The 17,832-nt window shown below is 38.5% G+C and overlaps 1 protein-coding gene across 1 annotated transcript in view; it reads right to left on the bottom strand.

Annotated features, from left to right (window-relative positions):
• Positions 1–17,832, bottom strand: part of GPM6A (glycoprotein M6A) — a 54,179-nt gene that overhangs the window by 21,074 nt on the left and 15,273 nt on the right. The gene's annotated exons all lie outside the window — the stretch shown is intronic.

Here is a 17,832-nt window from a genome sequence, read left to right as displayed (position 1 = left end):
TTGCTCCCTTTGTAAATGCATGGAGGGGTCCAGCAGATCCCCTCCCTATGCATGCACCCTCGTTCCATGCCCCCAGTGACTCAGCTTGCAGGAAATGTAGTAAATAACATATACATTTGCACACATATTTACACATTCTCACAATCTACTTAAACACACACACTCATGCTAACATATTAATAATTACACATTTACTATAACACACACACTCTCATACACACTTACTTATGCTAACACACTTGTACTTATACACTCACTACAACACACACACAACACAAATTGCCCCCTGAGCCTGCCCGCCCGCCCCTACTCACTCAAGAGTTCCAGGCAATCTAATGTGGAAGCAGTCTCATTAACCACAATAGTAGCCCATTCCAGACTGTCTGCTTTAAGCTGCCACAACTGGTGTGAAAATCTTAACACTGAGGCGGCTGCAGCTTCTCCTAACGGAAGGTGATTTAATTTTCTTATTTTTATTTCAGGAAACAAATCCATATTAATGTATTTACAAAGTACTTTAATACACATTCTTCATTGGTTGGAGCTGCATATGGTCACTGGAGTGTTTCTTTAAATGGTTTTATATTGTTCAAAGACTGATTTCTTCTATAAATCATACCTTCATTTTCCCCAACCTTACAGGAAAAAATCGAAAAAAATAAAATATACAAGATTTGGGGGGGAAACCGCATAAACATTCACCACCAAATTAGGTGACGCAATTTGTTGTTTGTGTCCCTGTAAGCAGAAGGCTCAAAATAGGTTTTAGAAACTGACATCTCTGTCATTACAACAACATTATATTCCAGTGTGGGAGGATGAAAGGTACACGAGCTAGATGGAGCACCCTGGAAAGCTTCTGGCAAAGTGAGAAAAGATTAAAGAGAAATGATTGTGTGCCTGTCTCTTGTAATGATTTAAAAGAAAAAAAATGAATCTTCTATTTGCAGAATGTGGGAAATATAAAGAGAAAATGTCAGCAAGTTACAGTCAGGGTTTTTAGAAAGTACTGGCTATTGCAACAATGTTTGAAAGAATTCAAGGTTGCACAAAATATCTTTGCTGTGATAATTTATATACGCAGCGAGTCTATTCTTTTACAAAATAGAACAATAAGGTACGGAAATCAAGGATACAACAGTCAATTATTCTAGAAATCATTTATAAGATTATACAACACAATTTATAATCACAAAAATGGTTGAAATTTGATGAAAATAAAAAACCTGGCAATATATCTCAGAAATGAAGTGTCCAAGGCAAAGTTATGAATAAAATACATTTTTACATGATTAAAGAATTCCTAATGTAACATTTAGTCACAACCTTCCTTTCACTACTGCCCAAGGCCACCAGCCACAGCTCACTTCTTGGTACTCCAACTTTTAAGGACGTCCAGCACCTGGAAGAAGTGAACTATGGATGCTGTGTTGACTCAGCACAGTCCTCCATGGTGTCAGTGGGCCGGTTTGGGAGATCAATGTTCTTCCCTTTAACGGGGCCATTCACCAGCGGTGCTACAGGGAGCCTGATCACCCAAATGGGGTCAGTTATGCTTGCAGAGGGGCTGCCACCTCCATAGCCCTGCTGCCCTGGTTGATGGCTTTTCCCAATAGTTGATTTCCTTTGGATTGTATAAAGTACAACTAATGTCTCTAGTGTACATTTATAAATTAAGTACTGTGCATTTCAGGATTACCTATCTGTAATAAAATCTACAAGCAGTGCCTTTGGCCCAGCCAATGCAAGTTTCAATGATCTGCATTGAATTTGCAGGTTGAGGAAGGTGCCTGTGTATGAAGTCTGCCTCATGGGGTTTAGGATTCTTCAGTAACTGAAAGTAGTTTATGAGCTAAACGATAGAATCTGGAAGGCAAAAAAACAAATGAGAGAAATATTGTAGAATGCAGCTAAATAAAACAACCCATGCAGACACTAAAAAGAACAAACATCTGCTGGGACCTTTTAGAAGAAGTCTGTACAGCTGGCTAAACATAAATGGGAAATCCTCAAATAGCATAATTACATCTTTGCAGAAACTAGATTTATTGTGAATAGAAATCCACTGTGACTGTGAACATGTGCAGCTAAGTGAAAAGAAAAATTGCAGGGCAAGTTTATCTACTCTGCAAAAACTATTATATCAAGAACAGGGTTTAGTTATTTTAGCCTGTATCTATCTACCCTGTAATCTAGTGGGGATTGGTTAATCTTGTCTGTATGTAAACACCCTGTCACCTAAATTCTTAGTTTATCTAGTCTGTATGCACAGTACTTTTTTGAAAAAAAGACATGTTAATAGTTTTTAAGAAAATGCAAAATGAGTGACCAAAAGAAAAATCTAAATCCAGTCAATATTTGCTGAGAATCTGTGATCACCCTTTGCCTTTGAAACAGTATCAATTCTTCAAGGTACACTTGCACACACTCAATGATGTTGAGATTAGGGTTCTGTGGGGGCCGTACCATCACTTCAGGGACTTGTTCTTATTAATGCTGAAAATAGTTCTTAATGACTTTGGCTGTATGTTTGGGTCGCTGTCATGCTGCAAAATAAATATGGGGCCAAACAGATGCCTCCCTGATGGTATTTGCGTGATGGATAAGTATCTGCCTGTACATTTCAGCATTGAGAAGACCATTAATTCTGATCAAATCCTCAACTTTATTTGCAGAAATGCTGCCCCAAACGTGCAAAGAACCCCGCCATACTTCACTGTAGCCTGCAAACACTAATTCTTGTACCGCTCTTCGGCTCTACGGGAAGCAAATTGCATTCTGCTACAGTCAGATACTTAATATTTTGACTCATCAGTCCAGAACACCTATTACCATTTTTCTGCACCCCAGTACCTTTGTTTTTGTGAATAGTTGAGTCCCTTGACCTTGTTTCCACTTTGGAGTTATGGCTTTTTGGCCGAAAGTCTTCCATGAAGACCACTTCTGACCAGACTTCTCCATGCAGTAGATGGGTGTACCAGGTTCACACTGTTTTCTGCCAATGCGGAGCTGATGTTACTGCTGGACATCTTCAGATTGCAAAGGGAAGTAAGCATTATGTGTCTTTCATCAAGTTCCTTAGACGACTATGGTGTCGTAACATTTCTTTGTGCTTCTTCGAAAGAGCTTGGACAGAACATCTCAAAAATGTGTCTGCCTTTAAATTTCTGCCTATGAGAGACCTTGCTCATACAATATACCTTGTGTCTTGTTGCTGTGCTCAGCCTTGCCATGGTGTAGGACTTATGGTATCAACCTCACCTTGTGAGTTTGGCTGTTCATTAGCCAGTTTTTTTCCCTCCTACTAACTGTTTGTTTCAGTTAATGATTGTGTTTCACCATACCTATTAAATTGATGATGATTAGTACCTGTTTGGTATAATTATTTATTCGTACACTTTATGGCTACAAAATCCTAGAAGAATTGATGCTGTCACACCAAACATTGATTTAATTTTTTGGATCTTCTGTTCACTCATTTTGTTAAATTATAATCTATTGACATGTTTTTTTTAAGCATTCTTATTTTAAAGCATTTTTATACAGTACTGTAGGGTTTCCCCAGCTCCATACTCCCAGTAATATAAAGTAGGGTTTAGTAAACTTAGTCTGTAGGAACTCACAGGATAAGGGTTCTAATTAGTGTTTCTGTGCATACCAATTACTCTTTGGCACAATTTTAATCTAGAGTGTTTGGCATGTAAAACATGGCATAGTCAACCTAGCCTGCGTGAACGCAAACTAAAAAAAAACCCGTATAATCCTTTGTACTTTATGTATGTCTTGCTGACACCAAAATGCTCATTTGGCCTGAAGGAAAAGTCTCAATTTTACCCTTTTCACATATTTTTTTTATTTTGTGCATTACAGAGCTCTGAAATATCCACTTTATAAAAGGTGTTTCTCAGTGGAAGCCATCATAAAATCATGCCACGGAGGCATCGTTTTCTGTCTCCGATGTACTGTACAAGCATAAGAATAATGGGAACAAAAATATACAGCTTCCAAACCGGAAACCACTGAATATAAAAAAATGCACATCTTCTTCTTCTTCAGTATCATAGAGTACCTTCCTGAGGGCATGTGATTTCACTTATATCAGAATCATAAGCATCTTCTACAGGAGAGAGAAGTTGGTTTTGTTCCTTACAAAGTATTACAACAGCTCCCCAAGGAAAACTGAAGGTGAATTTGCAACAGAGCTACAAATAGTAGCATTTCTGAAAATTGCGCTACATTTATTTCACTAAATCATCTTATAATTCTGAAAATACTTTTGATGAAATTTAGAGATTTTACTACTAAATAACATACTTATTAATATGTTGCTTGTTCTATGTTGATTTTGTAGGTAAATACATTTCATTATTATGTGTGAAATGCTAAAGCATTAGGAAAGGGACAATTATGCTATTTTTAAGGGATCACTACTGCAAATTAGGTTTGATTCATTTCTAAAAATGATATGATAACAAAGATGCCTTGGTTATATCTGTTGCTTTTCACTTACACTTTTACATTAGTTAATAACTTTCTAGAACATGTTCCTTTTCTAATCGTTTAGATTAGCAATAAAAAATAACGCCACATATTGCTACTCCCTAACCAAAATAAAGAATAAAAAGGAATACACACTCTCTCAACTATGGAAATCACATCTTAAAATCTAAGTTTACCGCAGATAATGTGAAATTGTATAATGAAAAGCCAAAAGTGGCATAAAAATACACCGAAGAATACAAGGATGCAGTAATACCCATTCAGTAAGTCGACTTCGAAAGGCTACTACTATTTTTAGCCAGTAATACCCTCTTTTTTCTTTTTAAATCCTTTCAGTTGCTTATTTGAAGGTTGCTAGGACATCTGTTAAACTAAATGGTACCGTCAGCCCTCTTGATAAACACAGGGCAAGGTGGAACAGGGTATATATTTATAGAAAAAGAGAAATATTATGATAGGTGGTCACAGAAGGTCAGTAAGTACAATTAATGTTCATTTTCCCTAAACACTAATGTATAAAACAGTAAAAAAGTGCTGCTCTATTTACACTGCTGGATTTAATAGTTTTACAACTAAATGTAGCAATAAAATTTTCTAGTCCTGTTGCATGCCCAAGCCTTCCCTAGAAATAATTATTTATGTAACATTTTGTTCCATAATTTTTGATGGGAACATGTGTCATGTGGCTCACCGGCAGGCACTAAAATGCTTAAACAGCAGCGCTCACTTTTTGGGGGGTTTGGATTTGAGAAAGAAATGCACTGGACATCAATAACCATGTTGGAGTACTATTGGTGAAAGCGCTTAAAAGGAAAAGAAGGTGATACTGCTATAGTACAATACAATACAAAAGAGGTAGGTAGATGCAATATAAGGGTGATTTAATACAATAATAAATATACAAGACAGTGATAAAATATAATGTATAAAAACAAATACACCAAATGGGTGGAGCCCTAGTGCAGCACAGGAGCCCTGACGCGTTTCGCCATCAGGCTTCCTCAGAGGGTCCCAGCTCGCAGAGTACATCCCATTAATTAAATGCACTAATGATTAAAAATACAATTTTGAAAAAGACACTAGCAGATTTTATTAGTGGCAAAACTGAAGAAGTTAGAACAAAGCTCCAATCCGTGAACAATTGTATTCTGTAGAAACCATTTAAACATTTATATTTTGCTTCAATAAATCTGACCTATACGGTATAAAACACATTTGCTTGACATGAATAGTGACATCATGCATTGAAACTGCATAGTCCTATTAATGAAGTATTAATCTGAATTGAACCGCAAAGGCAACCGAGCAAAGGAATACTAATATTGTGTATATTAACAGTTTTTGCGTAATGTTGCACATTAGCCATGTGTATGTGTTCTTGTTCTGTTATCTTCACCTACTCTACTAGACAACTACTAGTAGACAAACATCTTGGCTTTTTATCATACTAGTGGTCAGAATTACAATGCTTCAGACATGACTGGCAAAAACGGCAGCTTCCAGGTCTACATATGAAGAAAGCTTATTGTAATAAAATTAGGTAAAAAAAACTTGTTTCTGTCAATGTTAACCTATGTTATTGTATAAAGCACTATTTCATGTTTCAGAATGTTCTTTTCTATGGTACTTCCTTTTATATAACAGCCACAAATTACGTGTTAGTGTGCATGGTCTTAAAACAATAGTGTATAAATGGGATAGGCAAGCTTAGCTGGTCTATGGCTTCTCAGTAGTCATGCAAGAGTAATGTATGCTCTGAAATTGTATATTAAAAGAGTGAAAATAGGCTCTAATGTCTGACTCACAGGGACAGTTTCATCTAAGATGCATAATTTGACTTCGGGGAACATTGCTCATCCAGTGTAGGAGCATCATCGTCAGCTTCGAACACATTTTATATATTGTTTAACAATATATCAAATGATCTTAAAGCTATTGAGGCCAAAAAAGTTTACATTTATTAAAAAGGACTGGCACCTCTACAATAGAAGAATGCATATTAATGTAGTATGCAAGTACTTTGATATGCAGTTTTCCAAAATGAAAGGAATGAATAAAATAAAACACTTACCTGGCACAGAAGTCATATCAATGCTGCAAAATATTTATTATTTCTCCATGATCTGAAATGTATTGCCATTAAACAGCTGCTTAAGCCATCAATCAGTGGCAGTAAGTGAAATAAATGGGACTAAGTCTTGTCACAGCTTAAGCAGCCACTGAAATCAATGGGAAGACTTTATACATACACAAGGGGGTCTAAACAGACCCCTGCATTCAGAAGAGCCAGCGCATGAACTGTCTGGTGAGTACATCACGTGCAGGGTGATGCATTCGGCCAAATGCATTTCCTTCTGGGCATTTAGCTGGAGGGAAAAGAAAAAACGTGGCAGGTGAGCTTAATTATGCATTGGCCAATTCATATAACCAAAACCTCTCATTTATATTATGTTTATATATTTGTTGCCAATTGAGCCTGTGACTAGCTTAGCGCACCGACATTTTTTCTTTTCCCTGTTTGCACATATTTGAGGTTGTTGGCTCCTCATCAGTCTGGTTGCAGCTTGCTGCCCAGGGGTTAATAGGCAGGAGGTTTAATTGCACCTCCCCCAACACATTAATAAGGTTTTGGTAGCAGTATAACCTGCTGTGTGCCCACTATGTAGGAGGTGAGAGTAGGTTCTCACCCTATTGAGAGTGTGCCTTGACGTGGCGGGTGAGCTTAATTATGCTTTGGCCAATTCATATAACCAAAACCTCTCATTTATATTATGTTTATATATTTGTTGCCAACTTTATTAGGGTAAGAAGCGCAGACAGTTTTTGTTTCATTTAGCTGGAGGGCAGGGAAAAATTAAATAAAAAAAATGTAAAGTGCATATAAAGGCTGGACTGCCCCTCTGGAAAAGTCCTATTTAACTACACAGTATTAACCACATTATTAAAACAGCATATTCACCCTCTGAAAGTTTCCCATCACAAAGACAATGATTTGATCTGATCGATTTAGTATTTTTTAGCCTAATAAATCCACATACGAACTTTACCACAGTTTTATAAATGTTCAGTTTCGACACCAATTCCTACCCACTCATAATGTCCATCAACCAAAGCCCCTGCAGCTCTAACAAGCGCAGTCACAACCACCTGAATGTCGCTCTAACATTAACCGCCCGATGTGACGAGTAACCACATCTAACAAAATCATCTGTTAAATGCAAACGCAATATATGGCACAAAATAATACTTTCTAAATGGAAGATGGATGGAGTTAGAATTCCCAAAAGTATAAGTGACAAAATGGATCATATGAAAGATTAATTTATTAAGTTATCAATAAATTGAGCATATTTGTCTCACCATAAAATGTTCTTTGAACATTAAAGAATGCATATATGGGCATTTTTCAATTGAGTTCAATTGAATTCATCTTTATTTTTCATAAAAGGTGGGAATTAGAGTGAATGAACAACGTTTAGAAGAAAGTGGATAAGAAGAGCAGAAAGGAGGGGAAGAGTTCACAAAACTAAGGATCATGGTGAAGCTAAAAGCTACCCATACGGGTAGGACTTGCAATCAACGTTGAATCTCCCAAAATGGCCGAAGAGGGACGCTTGTGTGGCTACAGGGCAGGGGCTTTAAAGAGACTTTTTATTTAACTTAAATAAACAACTGTCAATATCTAACTGATTAAGGCATTCAGAAAAAAAAAATATTTATTTACACAGTGAAATTATGTCTGCTTGCTACCTTTTGTTTTAGAAAATTGCTCTGTACATGCTTATATCCACTAAACATGCAATTACCATAAAAATGGACCTCTTTTTTGCATTTTATTTAAATTTACTTGTACTATATTTGTTCTTAGTCCATGAAAAAGCAGACTTATACATCTGGCTTCAAACATCTACATACCCTATGGTTATTTGACATTTTGACACCTGACAATTTTAACCAACAATAACATTTATAAGCAACCAAACATAATAAAGAATATTATATCATATGCAAGAACTAAAAGGTTACCATAGAAACATAGAATTTAACAAAACTAAGAACCACTCAGCCCATTTAGTCTGCCTATTTCTGATGTAAGACTAGGTTTTTTTTATCATTCCCTGATCTTGTCTTAGATTCTGGAGAGCTTTATGCCTATCCCATGCATGTTTAAATCCTCTTAGTGTATTACCACCTCCCTCTTCCTGCTACTAATGCCTCTAGTTATACTATCTATCTATCTATCTATCCATCTATCTATCTATCTATCCATCTATCTATCCATCCATACACACATACATATAAGCAACAAAGCAACCACCGGTCACGTGAAAAAATGTATATAAATAAAAATGTATCCTACACGTTCTGCAGCTCCCAGCACACATACATATAAATAAAATTAGTTTGGCAGGAGCTTCTTGTGGTAAGCCAATGCTGTTTCTCACACCTTGTAACCTGTTCACATCCAGATATTTAACAATCCTTTCCTTGAGAATGGTTTCTGTTATTTGCCATCTACCGACATATGACTTACTGCTCTGTAGTTGGCAGTTGGAGTATTCCCTGGTACCTTTTTTGTGACGTGGTACCACAACTGCCAACTTCTAGTTCTCTGGAGCTGCTCCGCCAATAGCGACTAGTTAAAAAATGTTTTTGTCCAGACAATCTGAAGCGCTTTTAATAACTCCCTTCATTTGTCTTGAGTTTAATTATTCCTGGTTTATGTTTCCTTCTTTAACATATGTTTTATCACCCCCTTTTGCTAATCTGGCAATTGTCTCCATCTAATAACATGTTTTGCCTCCTTTATATTTGCTCCCATTTTACTCATTTTTAATCTGTTTATAGTTCCTACAAGCTACCTTCTCCTCCAGGCCAACAAAGACTCATCAACATATCTTTTCATTTCAGGAAAATCAAACTTTGGTTAAGGACAGAGGTTGTGGTGTGCTGCACTAAAACTCATTGATTGATTATCACTGCAGCCCCTAACACTCCTATAGTAACATCTGAAATAAAGTCTCCATTTATAAATACTAACATCTTGCAGTCTCTGTCCTATAAGGTTCTTCTACCGATTGCCACAGACACAACCCCTGTAAAGCTTTTAGGATGTATCTACCCTTGTATGAGCCAATTTGTTTGGTTTGTCTAGGCTACATCAGGAAGATTAAAGTCCACCATAACACCACCTTTCATTGACATCTAAGATATTTCTTTAACAAACAGATGATCAGGCTTCTCTGCTTGTCCAGGGTATCTATATGTCACACCAATGCGAATAACTATTTCCAAGCTCTAACGTTACTGAAACCATCTCTAGGCTCTCCTCCTTACCTTTTATGCGATTAACCTTAACCTTCTCTATCCTTTTTGTATAACACATATCTAGGTATGATAATATTCCAATCATTCAATATCCCAATAACCAGTCACTCAATCCACACACTTATTAGTTATCAATACTGAAAGTTTGGGGATCTTATTCCCTAAACTGCTGGTATTTCTATACATCTCTCTAACTCTACTGTTTTTCAACTTGTGTGTCACAGACATAGCTTGACTTAATTGTTGTGAGGGGCAAGTAGTGTTACCCTGTAGCATACCATTGCCCCCTCTACTAGTTTAAATGCATGTTAATACCACTGTACTGCTCACAGAGAACATTTCTTTTTGCTCAAAATAGGACTAGTGCGGGGAATAAATCCAAATCCCTGTTCTTGATGACATTTCCATAGCTATAAACGAAAACCCCTAACGTAATGTTTATAAGTACGGTGGACACCACTTGCTGCAGATCCATAACTAATTCACCGAAAACTACAGATCTGCAGCAGGGTGCATCCACAATCTAAAAATGTTTCTAAATATTTTGGAAATTCTACCAATACCAATTCAACACCACTCAGCTAAATGCACTGCAGGAGATGCATTCCGATGAATATATCTTTCTGCATGTGATGTACTCACCTCCAGTTCTGGATCTGATGAATGTTGTGTGAAGGGCAGTGGCGGAACTACCGGGGTCGCAGGGGTCGCGACTGCGACCGGGCCCCGGTGGCAGGGGGGCCCAAGCCAAGGGGCCGCCCGAAATCGGGCCCCGGCGGCAAGGGGCCCCAAGGTCTATGAGTTATAGACGGCCGTAGAGGCCGCATAGGCCCAGTCAGGACCGGACTGACTGGGCCTATGCGGCCTCTACGGCCGTCTATAACTCAGGGCAAAAGGGGCACTTGCCCCTTAACCCTGCAGCAGCTGCTACCGGGCCCGCCACTCTAGGGGGCCCGGGCAACCCCCACGATTAATTCCGCGGGGGGCCGCTACTTACTGGCAGACGAGGATGCCGGGGGACGCAGGAATCCAACAGTCACGTGACGTACGTGACGTACGTCACATGACCCTGCTGCGCATCTGCTTCCCCCTATGCACTGAACAAGTTGGTCTGCGAGCGCCGAGCGGCACATACTTTTTACATCTTCGGTTGTTCAGGTAAGGGGAGGCTGCATGAAGGAGTATTTGAGATTGAGTGAGAGAATTAATGAATATCTGTGAAGGAGTGAGTGAATGAATGTTTGTGAATGAGTATATGTAAATGAGTATCTGAATGAGGGAATTAATGAGTATCAATGTATGAATATCTGAATGATTGAATGGATTATCTGTGAATTAGTGAGTAAATATTTGTGAATTAATATATATATGTGTGTGTGTGTGTGTGTGTGTGTGTGTGTGTGTGTGTGTGTGTGTGTGTGTGTGTGTGTGAGAGATAGCATGGATGTGTAAGGGGGGGGCAAAGATACCACAGTCAGGCTGTTTTGGTGGAAAGATGCCACAGGAGGGCTGTTTTGGGGCCAAAAATGCCACAGGAGGGCTGTTATGGTGGCAAAGATGCCACAGGCGGGCTGTTATGGGGCCAAAGATCCCACAGGCGGGCTGTTATGGGGCCAAAGATGCCACAGGAGGGCTGTTATGGTGGCAAAGATGCCACAGGAGGGCTGTTATGGTGGCAAAGATGCCACAGGCGGGCTGTTATGGGGCCAAAGATGCCACAGGCGGGCTGTTATGGGGCCAAAAATGCCACAGGCGGGCTGTTATGGGGCCAAAGATGCCACAGGCGGGCTGTTTTGGTGGCAAAGATGCCACAGACGGGCTGTTTTGGTGGCAAAGATGCCACAGGAGGGCTGTTATGGGGCCAAAGATGCCAAAGGCGGGCTGTTATGGGGCCAAAGATGCCACAGGAGGGCTGTTACGGTGGCAAAGATGCCACAGGAGGGCTGTTATGGTGGCAAAGATGCCACAGGTGGGCTGTTATGGGGCCAAAGATGCCACAGGCGGGCTGTTATGGGGCCAAAGATGCCACAGGCGGGCTGTTTTGGTGGCAAAGATGCCACAGGCGGGCTGTTTTGGTGGCAAAGATGCCACAGGCGGGCTGTTTTGGGGCCAAAGATGCCACAGGAGTGCTGTTTTGGGGCCAAAGATGCCACAGGAGGGCTGTTTTGGGGCCAAAGATGCCACAGGAGGGCTGTTATGGTGGCAAAGATGCCACAGGCGGGCTGTTATGGGGCCAAAGATGCCACAGGCGGGCTGTTATGGGGCCAAAGATGCCACAGGCGGGCTGTTATGGTGGCAAAGATGCCACAGGAGGGCTGTTATGGTGGCAAAGATGCCACAGGAGGGCTGTTATGGTGGCAAAGATGCCACAGGCGGGCTGTTATGGGGCCAAAGATGCCACAGGCGGGCTGTTATGGGGCCAAAGATGCCACAGGAGGGCTGTTATGGTGGCAAAGATGCCACAGGAGGGCTGTTATGGGGCCAAAGATGCCACAGGCGGGCTGTTATGGGGCCAAAGATGCCACAGGCGGGGTGTTTTGGTGGCAAAGATGCCACAGGCGGGCTGTTTTGGTGGCAAAAATGCCACAGTCAGGCTGTTTTGGTGGAAAGATTATTTATGTATTCAAAGAAAAAGGGGCGCATGTACAAAAAGGGCCCTATGTACATGCGCCCCTTTTTCTTTGATTATGCCCTTTGAACATGCGCCCCTTTTTCTTTGATTTTTTTACAGAAATGATTCAATATGTAAATTGAATTTGTTGAAAAAAAATTGTTGGGTAAAAATCATGTTTTTTTGGGGGGGGTGGGGGGCCCTTAACAGATTCTCGCACCCGGGCCCTGAGGGGTCTAGTTACGCCCCTGGTGAAGGGGTCTGCTTATGTGTAAAGTATTTATATGTTTTTTAACTGGAGCACTTTTCTATCCATGATTGACAGTTTTAAATGGCCAATCAGTGGCAAGAATTGTCGGATCATGCAACATGGCTGCAAATTCTGTTTCAGGTAGGCGCTTTACTTTTCTTTTCATTTTAGAAGAATGCATACAGTGTACAGTACTCACAGGGTACTTTAATATGCATACAGTGTACAGTACTCACAGGGTACTTTGATATGCATAGCAACAGATGCAAGGATGAGCAGCTCTTTTAGTCGCTATTTAAGTATAATTACAGATCCTGCTGAATTCTACAAGAATAATCACAGCATTACACCTTTAGTCATTAAATACTTCTACCACGGAGAAATAGTATATTAGTTGTTGAATTATTTTGTTTACATTAACTTCATTTAAGAACTGTTATGAAAACAGTAAGTTATTGTTGTGAAAATTCCACAGGATCAGGCAACCATTCCTCTACATACATTGGAATTCATTTTCATGATTATTTCACCTAATGTACGGCTGAACACAGATCTGTGAAAATAAACTTTCAATGTTGTCTTTCTTCAAAGCACTAAATATAGAGGCAATTGAATGTGTCCATGGCAACTGAATCATACAGCTCAAAAATCTCAGACTTGCAATTTGACAAAGGAATGGCATGCTATTATATATATATTTGAACAAAACAAAAAAGTGACAACCTTGGGACATTCCAAATGTCCTACTAAAAAGTGAATTTCTTCCCAAGCTTCAATTTTTTATTTAGTGGACTGAGGCAGGTTCTTCTGCAGCATCTTTCTTAGTTTTGCACCAGATATTCCTCCTTCAGTTAGAAAAAGGATATCCAAGCCCTGCTGATGGGAAGCATTATGATACTATCCTACCATAATTGACTTAAGAATGTTTTAAGCCATGAACAGTGTTTTTCAGGCATGCGCAATGTTAGGTTTGCGCCACACATTATACCTTGAGTTTGATCTTCTTGATTTCTTCTGTCAGTACAGAGCAAGCATGAGGAACACAACTGCAGTCATCAAGGGTGGCAAGCAAGCCAGTCATTTGGTGTATACTTGCCTGAAAACCTGTAGTTTCATTATTGTTGTCATTGTCATGTGAATGCTTAAGTTGGATGTCCAGAAAATTGCAGCCATTAAGGACCGAAGTGGTGCACCACTGATCTAGACATAGCTCTAGTAAACGATGTTGAGTGGATACACTTAGTGGATACAGAGGTTACTGTTACACGTCTTGACAAGGAATAAGCAGCACAAAAATGCAGAGAAGATATTGGTTGGACTGAGGCTGAAGATCAGATGAGAGGCTCTATTTATGAGCACTGTTTCCTGTATTCTTGTATGTTTTAATCTAATTGGTAATGCTGTACCCAATGTGTGTTCTCCTTTAAAATAAGAGTCTCCTGTCACATATTCACATGTCTGCCAATTTTTATTGCTGAACAATTCTTATTATGTTTTTATTGAATTGCAGGTAACCAATGTTATGTTAGAAACTTAGTATATCACTTTACAAAGTGACCAAGTGGAACAAATGCAGAGGAGCCAGTGAGCAAAGGAGAACAGGAAAAAATAATCTGATGTGGGCTCCATGGCACATCCTTAAAAAGTTTGTATTCACTTTAATGTGCAGTGAAGAAATACTGTAGAATAACCACCCAAAGTCATGGGTGAACTCTGGTTCATTTCAGATTACAAATTCAATGACCCAGGCACTTCAGAAACATAATTTATCCAATGAGGATGAGTCAAACACATGATGTTAAGAACCCTTTAATAAGCCAAGGGACTAGAAATCTCTTAGCCCTAGTTTGAGTACTGTAGGGCTGTACATAAGGCAATTGATAACGAAATGGACTTCCCTAAGATTGCCAATGCATTCCTCAGCTACCTTAATCTTAAAAAGAGGACGTTTACTGCAGGGTTTGATAAACCCTGGGATCCAGGTCGCCATGGCGACTGGAAAACACTTTCCAGCGTCCAATGAGTGAACATAGGCAGCAGCATGGCAGGTCTCCACTGTAATGGGATGGGTAAAAATAACAATAAAAGTGACAGCAATACCCAGAAATGTTTTTTTTTTTTTTTTTTTAAAAAGGATTACTTGCCTATAAATGTGTTGGGGGAAAAAATCTGAAATACCAGAAATATGTTAAAAATACCATATAAGACTTTTAGGTCTGTAAAACAAAACAATGATCCTACCTTTATATTTTTGTACAATTTAGTCACCACATACTCTATAATACATGTGCTATTCGTGTTACGTTCAATACAATTCAATAGCCAGATAGAAGCCCTCATAGACAGTACAATATAAAATAAAAGGCAATATTTTAGATTGACTGCTCCACATTTACTATTTTGCACCTGCGTCATAACCTGAAATTATGTGGAACCCTATTAACACGGTATAATGGATCACATTTCTAAAAAGCAAACATTTTTAAATGTGCCCCTTTATACCAGAAAAGAAGAAATGCGAAAAGATGCATATATAAACTATCCACCTATTAACATACAGTGCAAATAAATATTAGTTTAATAAAACCTTTGTGACTTTGGTGACATTAAGATCCATAAGACACCAATCAGTATTCGATTCAACAGCAATAATGTGCAATTATGACACTGCTACTGCTACTCTACAAATAAAGTATTTGCAGTTTCTGAATAAATATAGGTGTAATATGTTGATTCCATATCAATATGTTGAGTAAGTACTTTCACAGTTTGGCTAATTAACCCCTTTCACAGACGGTCAGTATTTTTCTAGTTACCTTATTACGACATATGGTATTTAATTGACTGCTTGGTACACTGAATAGCATTAGTCTAAATTTATTTATGTAGTAATGATGGGTTAGTGAGCTAGTCTATTGCAAATTTTAACATAATTAACAGTTTCAGCAAGAAACAAAAGAGAAAGGTAATTGGTTGTAAAAGCAACAGCATTTTATTTACAGTATCAGTTCTTATAGAAACTGAACGGAGGAAGAAGTGATAATCAGTACCTGGGCACGGTTATTACATAGAGAGTTTACAGCTTCTACAGTGAAGAGAGAATCTTAGTTAAAATTATTTGTCTCTTTGTGGCCCCATTCTGTAGCATGCTGGATTTTGAAGTATACCATTTTGTTTTGCTCCCCAGTTATGGTATATAGTACTCACTAGTTTGTTCTTTTGTATTATGTCCACGTGCCTTAGTGCACTAATATATTACTTAAAAGTAGGGATGCACCGATATATCGGTGGCCTAAATATTTTGGCCGAAAAGGGCATTATCGGCAAAATGTTGAAATAAAAAAAAATAATAGTCCGCAGGGGCCAGACTGCTTACCTGTGCGTTTGGTTGCACAGTGTGCGAATAGCGTCTCTTGACATGAATGCATGTCACATGACTCTGCCCCCTTCCTTCTTCCCCTGGGGGCAAGACAAGAGAGCGGTCTGCGAGTGAGAGATCTGCAGTTCAGGTAAGGGTGTGGGGGAGGGTGTATGAATAAGTATGCGTGATTAAGGGAATGAATGAGTATATGAATGAGTGAATTAAAGTTTGTGAATGAGCGTGTGTGTGATAGCATGGATGTGTAATTGTGGGGGGGGGATAACATGGTATAGGGAGTTTGTAATCACACTCCTATCATGCCCAAGTTCTAGCATGTACTGGCTGTCTGGGCATGATAGGAGTGTGATTGCTGTTAGCAATTATATATATATATATATATATATATTATTGTTGAATTTGTTTGTCCTATTTTGATGTGTTAACCACACTTTTATTAAAACTAAGTAACACACCAAAATTGGACAGAAAAATTCAATAACAATATTAAGATATATATATGATTGTTCACACCAATCACACTCCTATCATGCCCAGGTAGCCAGTACATGCTAGAACCTGGGCATGATAGGAGTGTGATTGCTGTTAATCATATATAACATATATATATATATATATATATTAATATTGTTATTTAATTTTTTTTGTCCAATTTTGGTGTGTTGTTTTGTGGTGTGTGGTGTTTTTTTTTTAAATGTTCTTTTTTTTTTTTTTTTTAAAGGTGGGGGCATCAGTTTCAGTTGCGGTCCAGAATTTTCATTTCAGTGCATCCCTACTTAAAAGTACAGTCTATTGAAATGTTTTGGGGGGGGTTGCAATTAGGGTTAAAACATTTTACCTATGTCTAATTTTACATTTGTCTCACCAGAAAGCATATATTTCTATATATACTATGCTTCACCGCACAAGTGCTGTGGCACCCGTTGAAGTCAATGGGAGTAGCACCAACCAATCGCATGTTGTATAAGCACTGTAGCTCTTTCAGGCAGAGGGATAAGGAAAAAGTCAGAAGTCTAATTTTATGAGACCAATAGCAAAATAAAGCATGCACAAGGTTTGAATAGATTAAATTGCCTTTGCAGTTCATCCATGGACACCATTATTTCTTTTAGTTAAATATAAGTTGATTCTTCATTTAATTCAGCACTATTCAGCTAGCACACATGGCACTGCCGCTAATCCTTTTGACTTCAATTGGAGTATTACAGTACATGCTCAGGAAGCGTACTTAAGTATGCTTCTTGTCTTAAAAGAGTACTTTATTATACATTCTTCAGTAGGGTTGTCAGGGATAGTAAACTATCTCTTTAATGTTTGTAATAGAAATTCATTTAATAGATTAATTTCCAATTAATGTATTTAACAATTATTAAAATTATGAATGTGTTTATCTTGTGTAATTATTGTTGGAAATAAAAAATCTAATTGTTAAAGAAAGCAAATTTGTCAAGCCTTTATATATATACACGTCTGCACATTGGTCATGCATTATATACAAAATCCCCAGGAGCCTGATCGAGACACTAGTTCTCATTTTCTGTTTTTATTTCTAATAATTTCAACATTATCGGCAGATCATGTAAATTGTGGCTGGTCTGTAAAATCTTTAAAGATTACGTATCTTTACTATTTACGATTTATTTACAAAAAAGGAGAAAAAGATACAACAGGATTTTTAAATGCAACAATAAGACACATTTAAAGGTTTTCATATGTGGAATAGGGCTTCAATATTTCATACATAGGGCCTAACGTTGCTGTCAT

The sequence above is a fragment of the Spea bombifrons genome, chromosome 1 (genome assembly GCF_027358695.1).
Source record: "Spea bombifrons isolate aSpeBom1 chromosome 1, aSpeBom1.2.pri, whole genome shotgun sequence".
In the NCBI taxonomy this organism is placed as follows: Eukaryota; Metazoa; Chordata; class Amphibia; order Anura; family Pelobatidae; genus Spea; species Spea bombifrons.
This window is presented reverse-complemented; position numbering and strand designations above follow the sequence as displayed.